Here is a 16789-nt window from a genome sequence, read left to right as displayed (position 1 = left end):
AGTATCCCCTGGTCACCTATAAAACACTCGAAACTGCTCTCAAAATTACTGACAGTCATGAGATGATGGCAGAGGCCTTCAAATAAAAACAGAGGATGATACTGGAAACCCCAGGGATATAATTGCTGATAGTTAATTACTGTCACTACAGGAATGTGACCAAGGATATGGCTTATGGATAATAAGGAGAACAAAGAGCAGATATACATATATAAATAATTGTATATGGTGAAATCAGAAATCAACAAAGAAAGCACATGACCTTCGGTAGTGAACATGTAGAGGTTCTATGCAAAAAAACGTACAGAGTGCTTTTGAATATGAAGTATAACAAATACACAAAATTCATTTATTACATTTAGCCTGCATTTTTGCCTGCAATGACCATTTGTATTCACTGGACTATCTGAGTGCTAGTCCAGAATGCCCATTATGTCTCGCATAATTCTCCCACTACAGATTGTTTCAGGATACCATTGTATCATGCTAAAAGCTACAGATCATAATCTTCATTTATATTGCAGAAAGGAATATTTCTTTCATACCGGTATTTTGTATTTTAAAGGTTATCAGCTGAACCTAGCTTGATATTAAAAAAAGTTGAGAAAGAATACATAATTGTATATTGGATCAGTAAAACTACACATTTAAAAAATTGTCTGTGTTATTAATATCTCTATGTATTAATATCCATGATAGATCTGAAACAATCACCATCTTCTAAAAAAAAAATAAAAAAGAGACCTTAGGTAAGCTCTAAATCTTAACTGCAAGACTAGTTTGTAATAACTAGAAGAAAATTTAACATGACCTATTAAGGAAAAAAAAACCATGAAACACAAACTTTTAATTTTTTAATATACAAATTTATATTCTCAAAATTAAGACTAACTGGACCAAATAATATTCTACAGTAAAAGCACTACCTTTATTATTATTATTTTTCCTGCAAAAATGTCTCCCTTGAGAATAGAACAAGTAAAATGACTTCAAAATTACATTAAGAAAAGACTGTGGTCCATGGTCTGAAGTCAGCATATCCATCCATATTTAACATGGAGTATATAACTTATATATGTTATTATAACTTATATAAGTTATGTAACTCCATATGCATGGAGTTATTTTACTGAGAGAACTCTCTAAATCCCTCTCACTAAAACATCAACTGAATTATCTTATAATTCAGATTTCTTATTTCTCAGATCAAGTGAACCTCAGATACCCTATATTTATAATGGCCTTTTGGAATTCAGAAGAAAATAAATACTTGTGACATTGAATATAATTCAGAAAAACAGTTGCCTAGACAATAATTAAAAGTTAAAGCTGTGATTTGCAATGACTATCAGAGGAGATTTAAAATAAATCTTTGCAATCAATATACAAAACAGTCCCTTAGAAGCAATAGCTTAGACTGCTAATATAAACAAACCCTCAAGGCTACAATAGACATTAATTTAAGACCAACTTCCACGATGCATATTCCCACTAGTTATTACCCTTTCCTGCAGGTCCCATTGAAATGCCTAAGTCTCTACAATATAAAGGTGCTAAAATTAAAACTTGCCTACCTCACAGCAATTTCAGTACAACTAAGCAATTGTACAAGGTAAGAGATAACTAAGAAATACTTGGATGTTAACAAAAGCAAGAAAAATATTTTAAAATTAGTATTTGACAAATATTTGTTTCTGAAAAGCTATTAGTTCTATGATGTCATCACTTTTCTAAGCTCCTTTCATTTCCTGCTCTTCTGCATTATATTTGGTTAACTTTTCCAGTTTCCTACATACTTGATATTCTTTGCTTAATGAACCTTTAGTTCATATGTCTATGGAGAAAAAAAATACATCACTGCAGTTGATGCTGCTTCATCCCCTGAATAAATGACTGCTGCTTCTCCTAAGAATGGTCCCTCTAATTCAGGAGACAGAGTCAGTGCCATTTCGTTATCAGTCATATTGCTGCTGATCCCATTCAAGGAACAGAAAGAAGAAAATCTGTCTCAACACTTATGCAATTATGACTAATCAGAAAGAACAAGGAAGCATCACCCCTAAAAATAAAACCTATTTTTCATTCGGCTATTCTTCTACTGTGAACGAAGCCAAAAGCAAATGGAAACAAACCTTCTGAATAGTGAGGAACTTCAGATACTAACAAACTCCTAACTCATTTCTAAACACTGAATTTAAGGGGCGGGGGGGGAGGGGGCACAACAATATTTCTCCACATTACTCTTCTTTTTGCCGAGACCTCTACACCTTATGACAGATGAAAACATAAGACTATTTACAGAATATGCTATGAGTAACTGCCAGTGACAAAGAATACCAAATACAGCTGGGATGTTTGCTTTTCAGAGTAATCACTGTTCAGGCAAAGTATAATGTGATTTTCAAAAACTTTTCTATTTGGCATCCTAGGAAAAAAATACTGCTCTCCTATTCAGATTTCCACCTGAATACAACTTACCTTCATTTTAGCTTTCAAAAATACAGTTAATGATGTACATACAGGTTTGGAAATGGGAGGCATATGGGAACCAAAGGAGGATTGCTACTAATTCTAGCACTGCAGTCATCTCCCTGTGAAGGAAGAACTCCAGTATCTCAAATGAAGTGACTGAAGGCAGCCCTCTAATGGGGACTACGTGAAGGTATTTTAACACACATAAAATAGAGTGCGAATAACCTGAACAGTATTTTCCAGGTTAAGAAGCAATTATTTCACTATTTTCCATTATGCATGCTTAGCTTCTTACAATCATGAAAGATTAAACTTGACCATGACATTTACAAGTCCCAAGTGCGTTTTCATTGCTCCTTACATGCATAAAGGTCACAAAGGAGCATTAAGTATGGGTAATTGCTGGAACATAAATATGATACTGCTGGAATACAGCATACAAAGGAATACATCTATTAACAAATACACAGAAGAAATTCCAAATTGATGGCTACAAAGTTAGACATGGTGTTTTTTTGATAAAATACTTGCTCAAGATATGTCACAAACTATTGACTGGGTGCAGATTGCATGAACAGCTGCACATCTTCTAGTAGGAGATAATGATGTATATGAAAGAACTTTAATTTAATATTAAGCTGATATAATGTGACTTCCTGATGTTCAACACAGTATTTTTAGTCTAAGAAATGCCTCTGCTTAGTTACTGAAGCAGCAGAGCTCGACTTTAGTCTCAAGCACTCCAATTCTATCAGTATCAGACTGTAGAATTTTTAGCTTTGTTTCTTAATAAAAGTTACATCAGTAGCTTAAACTGGAATAGTGATGAGCACTTATCATTGAAATAGTTAATCTATCGATTCTCTGGTATTCTTAAGTTCTCCAAAGCATGGGCAGCACCATGCTCCCATAGAAGATAAAGTTTTCTTCTTCATCAAAAAAAAATAATACAAACTTATGAAGTAGGACAATCTTTTTTATGCTGTTACATCGCCAGCAAAGCAATAATCCAAGCTGTTAAAAACTCTGGCTAAGGCAAATCTATAGCACCAGGACAGTCACCACAATCTTTGGCCACAGAAGCAGGAAGGAACCTTTCTTCTCATTCCACTAGTGTTTTTCTCCAACCCTATTAGGCCGTGATCTTGGTTTAAGAATCACAAGCATATTTGGTACAAGTCCTGTCTTTTTCCTGAGGAATCTTTTAGCCAAACTGTCCTGAACATAATACAAATGCTGCATTCATTAAACTTTAATCGTGACTGAATTCACATTTTTATAATTCAGGTGAATGTTTCAAATATTAGGGATACAAAGATTTTGCATGAATATTTCATTATCTTTTTAAACGTACCAATGCTGGCATTTGGGGAGATGCTGAAAAGAAGAAAGTAATTATACATCTTTGAACAATATATTTTACAGTGACCTACGTTAGCCACTGCTTTAATCTTCTCTTCCTACAACAAGCCCTCTAGCCAAGACTTCTGCAGCATATTGCCTCATTTATTTTACTTTTTTTAAGCAGCACGTCATTACTGCCTACCTGAGTTTATCACTGAGCTGTCTGTCATTGTGTTAAGGACCAGCAACTCCTCCTTCCAGAATTGCGCCCAGATCCAGGTGTTGCATCTTCCTAGGAGTCCCACATCTTCAAGGTATTGCTCATGTTGCTGAAGTGTCCAGCCCTCCTGCTGCCACTTCTTTTGGGCTGAAATTCATGCTTTCATTCCCTTAAAACTTTATTCAAGTGTATGTGAGTTCCTGAATAAACAGACTACCTACTAGATTATGTCAAACTAACCAGAATTTATTTGTCTGAACTTCTGTTTAGGTCCTCCTTCTGTTGCTAATCTTACCCCCCCCTAAAGGGCAAACTTTCCTGCCCAAGGCAGGGGGCTTGGAGCTAGATGGTTTTTAAGGCCCCTTCCAACACACACGATTCTGTGGTCCTATGATTCCCTTCTTTCAGCAGCTCTTCTTCTCCATCCCACAGCCTTACTGAATAACCCCTGAACTTTCATTTCCTCCAACAGCAGGAATGGCTGAAGTAGACAGAGGTGAGTCTGATCAGCCGATTCCCTTAAAGCTTCCACATAGCCCTCTAGCCACACATAAAAAGAGTTGCTGTTAATTCTACAGTGAATGTGGCTTCTCCTTCAGGCAAAATCTGAGGCTAATGCTAGACCTAACACTGACAGAAACTATAGCTAAAATACCGCATCTGAATCCCCTATGAGGAAAAGAATCCTCACATATCCTTATCTGTTAATTACAATTCTAATTAGTGGCTTTAGCAACTTCTGTTGCATTGCTCCCTCATGTTCCAGAGACACCTCTGGGACTAAGAAATCTGCAGTTGGAAAGGGATGCTGGGGCAGTCAATCGTTCCATTAGATCACATGAACTGCACAGGGAAAAAAATTATAATAAATGCATTCACTTTGCTGCTTTGCATGCTGTAGTGTGAATACCTCTACAAAATCACAGAGGATATGTTTTAGAGAAGAAGCCCTAGCAGTGTGTTCCCACTACCAGCTACAATGCCAAGGAACTAAGGTAATATACTTATCACAAGACTTTTTTTTTATTTTTTTGGATGGGCCCTTTTTTTAATGTGATATCATAATAAAAAATAAAAGCAACTTTCTGGCTCCATCATATCCCAACCTTCACTTCCAAAAGCAGTCGTTTTTAAGAAAGGCAATGAAATAAATTTCCCTCAATGCAGAAGTGCCTCCTACCTCCTTTATTACCAACCACAACAGAAACAGTTCAAGAGCATTAAGAGTTGTACAGTGTCACCGATACCTCTTGCAAAGGTGATTTTGCATTTGGAACACCAGTATTTAGTCTGACAATCACAGTTTACCTTACTTTCACTGACACTTCCTCTTAGCTCTTCCCTCTGACTGACAGAAAAATTTAAAGCAATATAATTCACAGTAAATACAGGTACTGAAGAAGCTCAAGAAAAAAATCACATTGTACTGAAAGAACTAATAGGAAGAAGACAAGCTATTGAATACAGATTTCCTAACTAAAACAGACATGTGACTGAATCTAATGGGATTTTTCATTTTTAGGGGAGTAGTCTAAAATCTATGCAAGCGTAGAGAAAAATACATCTGAACATCTAATTTAAGGAAAGTTTCTGAAATGATATTCCTGACTGAAGGAGTCGTGAAAGGAAACAGTCATAAACATAAGACAATCCTGTCTTTCTGATGAACGACAAAACTTACCTTCATGATTGATAGGTACAGAATTTTTTTGCTTGCGTTCATTTAGGGTCAGACTGACATATCCCTACTCAAAATGAAATAGGTTTTATTCTTAAAAACAATAATGTGAGAGTCAAGAACTAATTTTTATCGCCCTGGTAAATGCTTTTGTTTTTTAAAGCCCAAAATGTACTATAAACTTTTAATATTAGAGGGGTAATGCCGAATCCCTTCATCAGCTTGCCATATTCCAGAGAAAGAAATTGGCTGAATTCCTAAGCTGACACATATGCAGTGAAATGCATGAGGCTTCGTGGATTTACAGCAAAGAAAAACCCAATCCAGAGACAGTTACATGACTTGCCTGCAGATATAAAATTAGCCATCAGTGGTGATACAAATCTTGACAGCTCCCTGGCTCAACCCACTTTGTCCACTGGAGCTTTTTGCAAGCATGCTGGCAGAGGTTTGTTATTCATCAAAGCCCTCTATCTTTGCAGTTAATTTTCTTGTCTCTGTAGCCATTGTTTCACTGTTTATTGCTCTAACTGAAAAAGTGGTGTACAACCCTAAATGGCAGAATGTCACTTGTGTCTTTTTAAAGTTGCTTTGAACTTCAGTCACAAACATCCGATATTTGAAAACATCTAATAGTGGAAAACAGTTGAAATGCTGTAAAAGGGGTCAAATGTTTGAGATAAAAAGAATAATATGAAGATGCAAGAAAAAGTGAGAGGAACTGAACCAGCTATGTTCTTATCGCACTGCCACAAATGTTAGTTAAACCTCTTTAGTTCTCTCTTCAGTCCTGGTTGAACTTTTGTACATCACAATACCTTTTGTTCATGTTGTAATGGAAGTCTGGCATTCTGAACAAGCAAAGATGGTAAGTACTCCATATGTTAATTATAGGACCAGATGTTTTCAATAAATTCGTGTTAGCCTGAAAAAAATTTTCTACGGCAATGGATATGTACTTTGCTGTCTGGCCAATCCCTGTGAGTTTGATTTCAATAGAGTTTTTCCTTACTAATGACTTAACGTCCCCAGGATTCACTTTCCAATATTTTCTTTCTTTTAAATGGAAAACAATACTTCTTTCCCAAGATAAAATTATGCTGGTCTAATGCTTCTTGTTATAAACTAATGTCTAGCTGTTTATAAACACAAGCACATGCCCCATCTGAATTTAAGGGGAAGGTTAAAAAAAAAAAAAGTCTTAGCCAGTTTGAAGTAAAAAATAAAGACAAAACGTTTTTTCCTGTTAAAATAATCTAATTCCAGCAATTGTGTGACACTCAAAATCACTGTGATATAGAGGAAAAATTTGAAACATGGCAGGCCAGACACTTGAGTTACTCATACCAGAGAGATGCTTTTAACAAAGCAGCAAGGTTTTTTTAGTAGAAATTTGTTATCTCAACTCCCTACAGATTCCATCTGCCATGAACATGCTTCAGCACCAAGCTGCAAGACCTGATGGGGAATGTTTCCTCACTTCAGGAGACTCCAAAGCTCCAGCACCACACACACACACCCTGAGAGGGTGAGGCTGTCTGAGTTGCTGCTGAAGGGTCTTAGGTGTAGAGAGAAGGCAGCTGGCAGAGCCAGCTGGATGCTTCCTGGCAGCGAAGAGAAAACTTAGTCTCCTACCCTGAAGATGAGAAGCAAAACACAACAGGGGAGCTAAGGAGCAGGAGAGGATGGCAGCCCTGGAAAAGACCCTGCTCGTGCTGGTGGGATGGGACAAGTAAGTAGTGACTACTGCAAGCAAGAGCCAGCTCCCTCACTGCAGTCCTGCTTCCTCCCTCAACTACACAAGTTGCCACCCTGGCTTCAAAAATGTTGGCACTAATGAAGCCATCATCAGGAGGTTTACCTAATTGCTGCTTCTAAGAGTCTACTGCCAGAGGGAGGTTGCTTGTTTTCAGCTAGTCAGCCCCCAGAGGAAGCTGGCTCCAGCCTTGAATAGGTAAAAACTAGGTATCAGTTATTTGTCACAATATACCAGTGTAGAATTGTGCAGTAAATTAGAGAAATGCCAAAGGCAAAGCATTTGCAAATTGACAGGAGAATCATGTAGCACCCCCACAGAAAAGCAGCTTCTATTTTAGTAGTGGCTGTAAGGCCTTACCTTTAGGGCGCTTCAGTAACAACCCCATTTCTCCACACTGCCACAGGAAACTCTGCTTGAAGCTCTCCCTCCGGGCACAGAGAGTCCAGCTGAAGGGGAACGTTCTTTACTCTTGCACTGTGGCCCTGACTTGAAATCAGATGGCCAGGTACAAAGGTAGGATCACTGAGGTGAAAATGAAGGTGAACTTCTGACTCGGCCAAAGTCACTGGAATGAGTAAAACACAACACAACTCCAGCTGTAGTCCACTAACACACACAACTCATTTTGCAACAAGCAGAATATCAGGAGAGAAAAGGCCTGGGTGCTTCCTTCCCTGTCAGACAAAAAATCCGGTGGGAAAACATTTTCCCATACTAATGTTTCTGTCATTGGCAAACTTTAGAAAAATACCACCTAACATCAGCTTCTCTTCTTTTTCCTCCCAGTTTGCCCTGGACTTTATACCACAAATCTGGTATGCAGCATTTGGCACCAAATCAGCATTAAAAGAAAAATTATTTTGTTCTCAGCTTGGAAGGAGAGCCCATGATTTAGTTTCATTTAAGTTTCTCTGAAGCAGTTCCAATATGAAAGCAGAAATTGGTGCCGTGTACATGCACATTGAAATAGGGCCCAAGAACAGCTTCTGCGGCACTGAGGTACAATGACTTCCACAGGCACTGGTGACATTTTCAAGAAATAACACAGACATAGGAGTGACATTTGCATGATTTCACACCTATTTTAGAGAAAGGAAAGAAAATAGAAAGATTTAAACTGCCCTCGCATTCAAGTCCGTTTTCCACAGGTGGTGACCAGGTGAACAATTTGAGACCAAGACAGCAGTGGACAACAGACTATTTTTGTGGTGAAGCACCGCAATGGGCAGATCTTTTGGGGTTAGCATTGTGTCCTTCAGTTCCACATGAAGACTTCAACCATCTCTACTACTCTGCACATCAATTCCAGCTCTTCTCATCTGTCCTCTACACAAAGCTAGGCTATGCTCTGCGCAAGCTGACACCAACAAAGCACATGAAGAAATGCACAAAATTAGAAAAGAGGAAGAAACCCACACAATTGTCTTTTAAAACTGCCAAGAGTTCCAAAGAGGCCATCGCATCTTTGACTTTCTTTTATGTACTGTATTTATTTTTACAAAACACTTGCACATCTGTTACATAAGAGAAATCAATACCAATGTGAAACTACACTTGCTGTTTAACTTAATGAAAAATTGAGAAAACATGTCCTGTGTTAAATTTACGTAGAAAACTGTTTTCTATAGGAACTTTGACTTAATACACAAATTATTTTTTTCTTGAACAGAAATTTTTCTTAAGAACTTTTTTTTTCTTAAGAATTGTTTTTCCTTAAATTAAACGCTTATTTTAAACGAATATATATACAGGAAAATGATATATAAGTAATACAAACTAGATTAACTCAACAGTAAAATAAATAAATAAATAAGGGGAAAAAAGGAAATGGAAACTTGAATAATTTTTTTTTTTAAGAAAGCAGTTTGGAGGCCCAAAATTGAGACTGCCAACTGCATTTTGCAAAAATTTACATTACAGTATTTCTTCACACAATTCATCCCAGTGACTGACTAAATCAAGATGCCAGACCAGAAACAAAGAAATAGAACAGGGTATCTTGCCAGCAGAATCCACTCGTATGGAAGAAGCCAAGCATGATAAATGATTTGAACACACCCTGCTGGAGCACATCCTGCACAACTCACTCGCCTGAGTAGCTTACCATTGTACTCCGAGTCAAAGCGATATGACCTACCAATCCTCAATGACTTCACATGGGGCAACCTGCCACAGACATCTCACATAGAACTGCACACCACAGGTAAGGCCTGGCCTTCCTGGGAATTGCAATTACAAAGGCTTTGGCTTAGCTAAGTGTTTTCCTGGAAAGGGTAAGCGTGCTTAATTGAGCTAAGTGTAAGATATGCAAATTAATAAGAAACTAGGTAATCCAGGCCCATAATGACACGTAACCTCAACTGGTAGGTGTGACTTGACCTTTTTAATTTATATTTTAAACCAGGCTATAATATACCATGCAACTTGCAGAGATTTGTGACTTGGGTTCATTTATAATTTTCCTTTCTCTAGAAGGTTTCTATGGAAAACATCCCTTGTTTTGGAAGACATTCCCTCAGAAACACCCCCACCTTTTCATTTCAAAGAGAGACAGGCTGTCAAGGCATATCAATTCAATCTAGACCTACATCTCAGTGTCAGAATGAGGTAAACTCTGCTACAAGTGCTCATACCAGTAAATACAGCTGATTATAATGATAGCAGTGGTTATCGTTTCTTACATTCTTGTTGTCCTTGTGGAAAACTAGAACTGGAAAGGAAATGCTGAGATGCGGAACATATTTCTTGGTAATACAACGCATTCAAGTCTCACTTGATATGGTATCCTGTATAGCTTGACTTGTTTGTTGAAGATGTAGCTTAAAACCTATACCTAAAGATATATTCCACGATATTTCTAATGAGAACCACTATGATTTTAAAGAAAAAATGAGGTTTGGGGATTTAGATTAATATATATAAAAGTAAAAATACGTAATTCTTTGGCTCAAACCTTTTCATGCAAAAGCATACCTTAAGCCTAAAAAGTAGCTTATTCAACACCACTTGGCTCATACTTAGATTCATATAGTTTATAGATGAAGAATGAAATCCTTCTATTTTCCAAATATTTGAAGAGAGATGGCTAGCTAAAACAACGCTTGAGAAGCAAAATCTTGATAAAATATAACATCTTAAAACTACGTGCACTTTCACGTTTACTGTATATTCACAGTTAGTCTTAAGAGTATTTCCCATGACACTTTCCTGTCCCTGAACAGTGGCATATTTTTCACATTTTTAACATGACAAACATTTTGCCACTGAAATTTTACTGCTTCACTTGTGAGCTGTAAAGATTTATAGCTGGTCTCAGAAGCATGACTAGCAGAAGGGTATTGCTCTCAGAAATCACTGAGAAGTTGTAGATTAGAAAAACATTCACATTGACCATTCCTGTGATTTTAGCCTTTGTTAAAATCCTGAATCTATTATTAGAATTTGTCTGCATTAGTAGTCCTTTGGTTGCAATAAATTAAGGATCCGGTCGTGTTGAATGAAAAACTGTGCAGCTCAGATACAGCAAAAGGGGTATATAATAACTCTACAAAACACTCATTCTTCAAAGGGTTTGGTCCTTTACTTCGTATCTGGTCATTTGGTTAAAGGCCTGCATGCAGCTTCCACACAACAGAACTCTACCACTAGCAACACCTGAGGTAACCCCCCGCTCAGGGAAATCCCTCTGGTAATGCCATCACTGTTAGCTTCATGTAATATTTAAATATAAAAAAAAATAAAAATTGTGAACTGCTTGGGGGAACCGGTTGTGGACAGATCACATCTGTATCTCAACTTGATGACATAATTCTTATGGAGGGAAAGGATTATTTATATTCTTATTCTTTTTATTGCTAATTTTCCTAATAAACTGCCAAGATTAAGAACCATGTCAAAAGCCAAATTTCGCACATTAAAGGTGAGGAAAAATTTGGTAAAATTTGATTTTCCTCATCGTTGGTTCTTTTGTATGCCAATAATCCATTTTTGGGACAGATTCTAATCTCAGGCGCAGCATGAACATCCCAACATACCTAAGAAAAATCTGCAACATACCTAAGAAAAATGATGCTGTGCATCATGCGTGCTATTAGAATCTGGCCCTTCTATTGTAGCTGGAACATTTGCATCAAGTTCTTGTGACTTTTTATAATAACCATATTTTCTAATATTTGCAACTGTGCACATTTTTGCCTGAATTGCCTTCCATTCCACAGATGGCAATTATGAAAAGCCCTCACATATGGCATCTACAAAAATAAATTTGTCTAAGGCTATGGATGTATGAATTCACCACAAAGCACAGCACTCTATCGCAGTCTCTCTTCTGAGAACTTGAGCCCTGCCTTCTTCCCTGCCCCTGCAATGAAGTCAAGAAATAACGTCAAATCCTGCATCAAAACCAAGCGCTGTGGATCACGATGACTTTTCCTCCATTTGCCTTTTTTGAGAGTAAATTAAGTTTGACAGTACCCAAGAAACCCTCTGGACATACACTTACCTTTACATAAAGGATTAGCCACAGGGAGAGCAATGACATCTAACCATTTAGATGGATTATCACCATTTTGTTTGGATTTTATTTATTTTTTTAATATTGACTCCATATGATGCATAATACAGTCTCTGCAGCAGGCGGCCTTTTTGAAGCCCAGCTTTCTACCTCCTTCACCAAGCTGTGAGGCCAAACCTAAGCCCTGGCCCAGCCCAGTTTGCTCTATGCCTGCCGGCAGGCCACCTCCAACCCCTGCAGAGCAGAGCCCATGGGCTACAAGGGGGCCAACCAGGAAGGGGAAAACACACACTGAGTATTTGCTCTTGACTATTTTATTTCCTTAAATGTCTGCAGAACAATTCTTAGTATTTAATTTTTCCTTCACAAAGACTTATTCTTCTCCTATGAAGGAAGGCTGAGAGAACTGGGGCTGTTCAACCTGGAGAAGAGAAGGCTCTGGGGATACCTCATCGCAGCTTTGCAATACTTAAAGAGGGCTTATAAAAAACATGGTGTGCAACTTTTTGCTTGGGCAGATAAGACATGGGGGAATGGCTTTAAACAAAAACAGCGGAAATTTAGATGAGATATTAGGAAGAAATTCTTCACTCAGAGGGTGGTGAGGCACTGGCACAGGCTGCCCAGAGAACCTGTGGATGCCCCATCCCTGGGGGTGTTCAAGGCCAGGCTGGATGGGGCTTCGGGCAGGCTGGGCTGGTGGGAGGGGTCCCTGCCCATGGCAGGGGGTTGGAACTGAATGAGCTTTAGTGTCCCTTCCAACACAAGCCATTCTATGATTCTATGAGTCTATGATATTCTCTTGTTTGCTAATCTTCTCTTAAACACTTCAGTTAACTCAATTTCAGTTTCAAATACCAATTACTTTGTTTTCAAATAGCTGCTCAATCTAACCTCTATGTATATGTCTTTTTTTTATTAAATCCAGAGATAAAGCACACGTGTCCTCTCATTTTAAATTACCCATAGTTCCTTAGTCACAGTATTTCTTTACTGTAGTCCTCCAGTCTAAATAATATTTTGCTTACAGCTATGGAGTCTGTAGAAATACAGCATTTCCTTTATTACTTTCCATGCATCTGAGATCAATGCAGCTTTCTGTATTATTTAATGGTCATACAATTTCAAAATGTTAAGTGCTGGATAAATGTATGCTACTATTTTGCCTCACTTTGATGTTCATAGCACTTTCATTTTGATTTTTCACCTGCTGCTGACTAGACTGTCACCCAACGCTGGCCTTAAGATTTACACTTGTATTTACAGAACGGTTTTCAGGGTTGCAGATCCAGCTCCAGAACCCATTTCAACTTTAAGTAGATATCTAACTCTATTGTTTTTTGCTGGTTTATTTTTTGCAAGTGGGAAGTAATTTCTTTTTTTTTTTTGTTACATTTTTTTCCAAAATTTCTCTGAAAGATAAAATACAGATTATTATATTGAGGACATCAGTAGTCTGGTGCTCATTTTCCTGACTTTCAAGTCAGCTGTCTGACTACACACTATTTGTTTGAAAAAAATATATACCAAAACGGCTGAGTCCAAAACCTGCACTGGTGTAAATCTGCAGAACTTCCTTGGAAGCAGTGGCGCTCTGCCAATCTCAGTTAAATCTACAGCAGCTGGTGATTTGACCTAAAAGTGTTAACCCTTCTACTTGTCTTTAGCAAACAGTTCATTAAAAAAGGTGAAGTCTTTTCCCGTTCCTCAGTAGACACTTTATTATCCCAAATAGCCACCAGAAAATTGCAATCTCCTCTTATGTTGCTGGCTACTGCTCTAATGACTTTTTTTTTTCTTCTTGTCTAGCAGCTTTAGGAATGCCTCATTTGCCTTCATCTGGCCACTTGTAAAGGCCCTCATCACTGAACTTTTTGTCCTACAACATTTCTGTCCTACTGAGTCAGCATCCCCTCACACAGTTAAATCATCTCTATCCCCACAGGAGGCTACCAGACCCCCTTCTCCTACTGCTTTTCTCATCAAGTACAAAAGAAGCCTTCAAGTCTCTAAGCCAAATACAGTTGTCTCAATAATACCTTGAGACAGTATTTGCTCTGGTTTAGACTAATGAAATCCTAGACTTCAGTAAGTTGCATATGATGCACATCAGCCCACAAAGTAGCTCTCAAGTAACTTTCTCATTATACACCAATATAACTGGTTTTCCCCCTTCACACTCCTTTCCCTCTATCTGATAGTAACCATCTTTTCTTAAAGAATATTCCTCAGATGTACAATTCTCCTACCTCCTCTTTTTTCAACCTCTGAAAATATACCTTTCTCTTGTTCACAGTGATACTGCAATTTTCTATTTGTTCCCCAACACCTTTTCAACTTTTGTTCCCCTCATCACAATGTTAATGCTACTGAAAGACCAACAAGCTTTGTTTGCCATCCTGCCTTCTCATGCTGTTCAACATCAAAGCTATCTCAACAGCTGCTTTAGTTCCTATACATCTAAACCACTTAATTTGCATTACTCCATTAAAAAAACAATAATTAAGAGTAGTTTGTTTTTCAAGTAAATACACAAAAACTCAACACTACAAATTTCAGCTGAAAGAGTCATCAGACTATACCCACCCATCTCGCTTAGGTTCCTTCAAATAAAACCATCAATATACGGTGAATGTTCCAATAAGGTAGGCTGGCCTGTTTTACACACCAGTCCCCAAGTACAGCTTTGCAATGATTAAGTGTTGGCATGAGTTCACCATGAGATAGTGCTCAGAGTCAGAATAGTATTCACGCTCTACGTTTGGTTTTCCATGCATCCAGGCAGCATGGGGGAAAATTTAAACCAGAGCCTCTGAAGGCATGGCGACACACGGTGGCAGTAGCCAGAGGCCGTATAGAGAAAGAAGCATTTTACAACATACTGTGTACAACATTTTAAAACAGACTATAAACACTCATGGATAGGGCCGCATTTTACTCCAGTCCTAAGCGAAGGGTGAGAGACTCTCTGGGTGTGTAGTGCAAATAACATTGATAAATGTTGTTCTAACACTCTGCTTTAAATAACTGTCTTCAGGAAGAGTAAAGATCACCTGTCTAGACAAAAAACCTGGTGTTTTTTGTGTTTGTTTTTTTTTTTTCTTTCTGTCTGGACAGAAAAGATTCAAATATCAATGACGACTATGAAATGGAGAAGAGAGGAAAAAGCAAAAAGGCAAAGAGGAGTAGCAGATTTGACTTTTTCTTGAGTACAAATTAAAATTAAAAATAAAACACTTCCTAGACGTGTTAGAAGCACAGGAAAATCAGATGCTGTTGTAACCGTGAGCTAACACCCACACTTGTGTTGATCACTACCTGCATATTTAAACCAAGATCATACTGTTCCCTGGAACATCCAGTGCTCCTACTGTGACCTAAAAAAAGAAATTCTTTCAGTACAAGTAAAGTTCACTGTATTCCTGCAAGCTGTAAGTTCATCAACCCATTTCTCTGGGAGAAATGTTTTATTCAATATTCTGTATTTCATTCATCTATTTGTAGTGAGAAGTGAGCTCACATCAATATTAATGAACTTAATGACTGATGAATTAAATGCATTTCTTGTCGAATGACCTGTTGTAGATGTTTCAGCAATGATGCTAGATGCTACTTTGCCCAACTTCCTTTGGTAGCACATCAGCAGAGGTCTGACAGGTAGGATGCTGTCTGAAGTAATTCACATCATGGGCAATTCTAATAGGACTCCTCACCAGATTCTAATGGCTGCGGTACCTCTTTGAAATGTGTGAAATAAAGGTTCCTAATATGACTCTGTCATTGCACATTTATCAGCTCAAGTTAGCAGTACCGGCACAATCCTAATTCTTCCATATGGATGTGGGCTGTGCATGCAGCTTGCTGCTCACTTCGTCTTACAGAGAAATGCACAAAGTATTACTTACTGCACAACATAGTTTAAGTGAGGTCAGGAGGTCAGCTTTCTCCAGGATGCTGTGATAAAACAGGCTGGAACAAGCTCCTGCCATGTCAGAGATGGAATAAAAGAATATTCTAATAACCACACTCAAATACAAGTTCAAACTAGAATTTTAAACACACAGTGGTGACTTGATCTCTCTATTGGAATTCAGTATAGTTGCTACTTAACATGTGAGACCTAGATCAATTACTAGAGCTTTTTTCCTGTCCTGTAGCATAGACTTTTTTTTTTTTTTTAAAAGTCTCAGATCATTTCTGGCTCCCGAATGTCCAAACAGGAAGATAGGTCTGAACAAAAAATCCACTCAAAACCTAAATAGCTGCACTATGAACCACCTGGCCATGCTAAGCTCTATCTTTCTGAGTTCCAGCCCCAATGACAATGGATTCATACTTAGGAATGAAGCCACAGTTGACTGAAGTAGTCCAATTATCACGAGAAGCAGCAGCCCATCTGCTACCTAACAGTGGCCATGGAAACGCGTCACTTTTGCATACCTCACTGCCTTGCACTGAACTCAGTACCTCTGTCCTAACAGTCAGAGCACTGCAATCCGCTGGCGTATTTGTGAAAGAGTGCACACAATGGCAGCATGCTCACTGCAGTATTTCCACAAAGCTAAAAGGTGTTCTAGAGAAGGGCATTCCTTCCTTCCTTCCGTTCCCATTACAGACAACTTTTGTCTGCTAGAACAGCCCAGTTCCAAACACAGATGGAAGAACTTGAGTGGAGACATCAACTGCTTAGCCATCCTGTACAAACTGCCAAGTACAGGTCATCCAGCTTTCCACTGATACAATACCCATTAGATGCAAGACAGAAAGGAGTGCAGTTATCCTACACAGATGATCTTCAAAATC

At 38.1% G+C, this 16789-nt stretch overlaps 1 non-coding gene across 43 annotated transcripts in view; it reads right to left on the bottom strand.

The window, feature by feature from the left end:
* The window catches only part of LOC308197296, a 722739-nt gene that overhangs the window by 221248 nt on the left and 484702 nt on the right, over window positions 1–16789 (bottom strand). For 40 of the 43 annotated variants that reach the window (XR_013952725.1, XR_013952726.1, XR_013952751.1 and 37 more), the window contains one exon: window positions 7831–8038. The exons of 2 other annotated variants lie outside the window; for them this stretch is intronic. This is a non-coding gene — a transcript (uncharacterized protein). Of the gene's footprint in view, window positions 1–4018; window positions 4109–7830; window positions 8039–16789 lie in introns of all 43 variants that reach the window. One more of the 43 variants, XR_013952761.1, reaches the window with a different exon arrangement.

The sequence above is a fragment of the Anser brachyrhynchus genome, assembly GCF_964034855.1.
Source record: "Anser brachyrhynchus genome assembly, chromosome: 6".
NCBI classification, from domain to species: domain Eukaryota; kingdom Metazoa; phylum Chordata; class Aves; order Anseriformes; family Anatidae; genus Anser; species Anser brachyrhynchus.
Note: the sequence above shows the minus strand (reverse complement) of the source record. Positions and strands in the feature narration are given on the sequence as shown.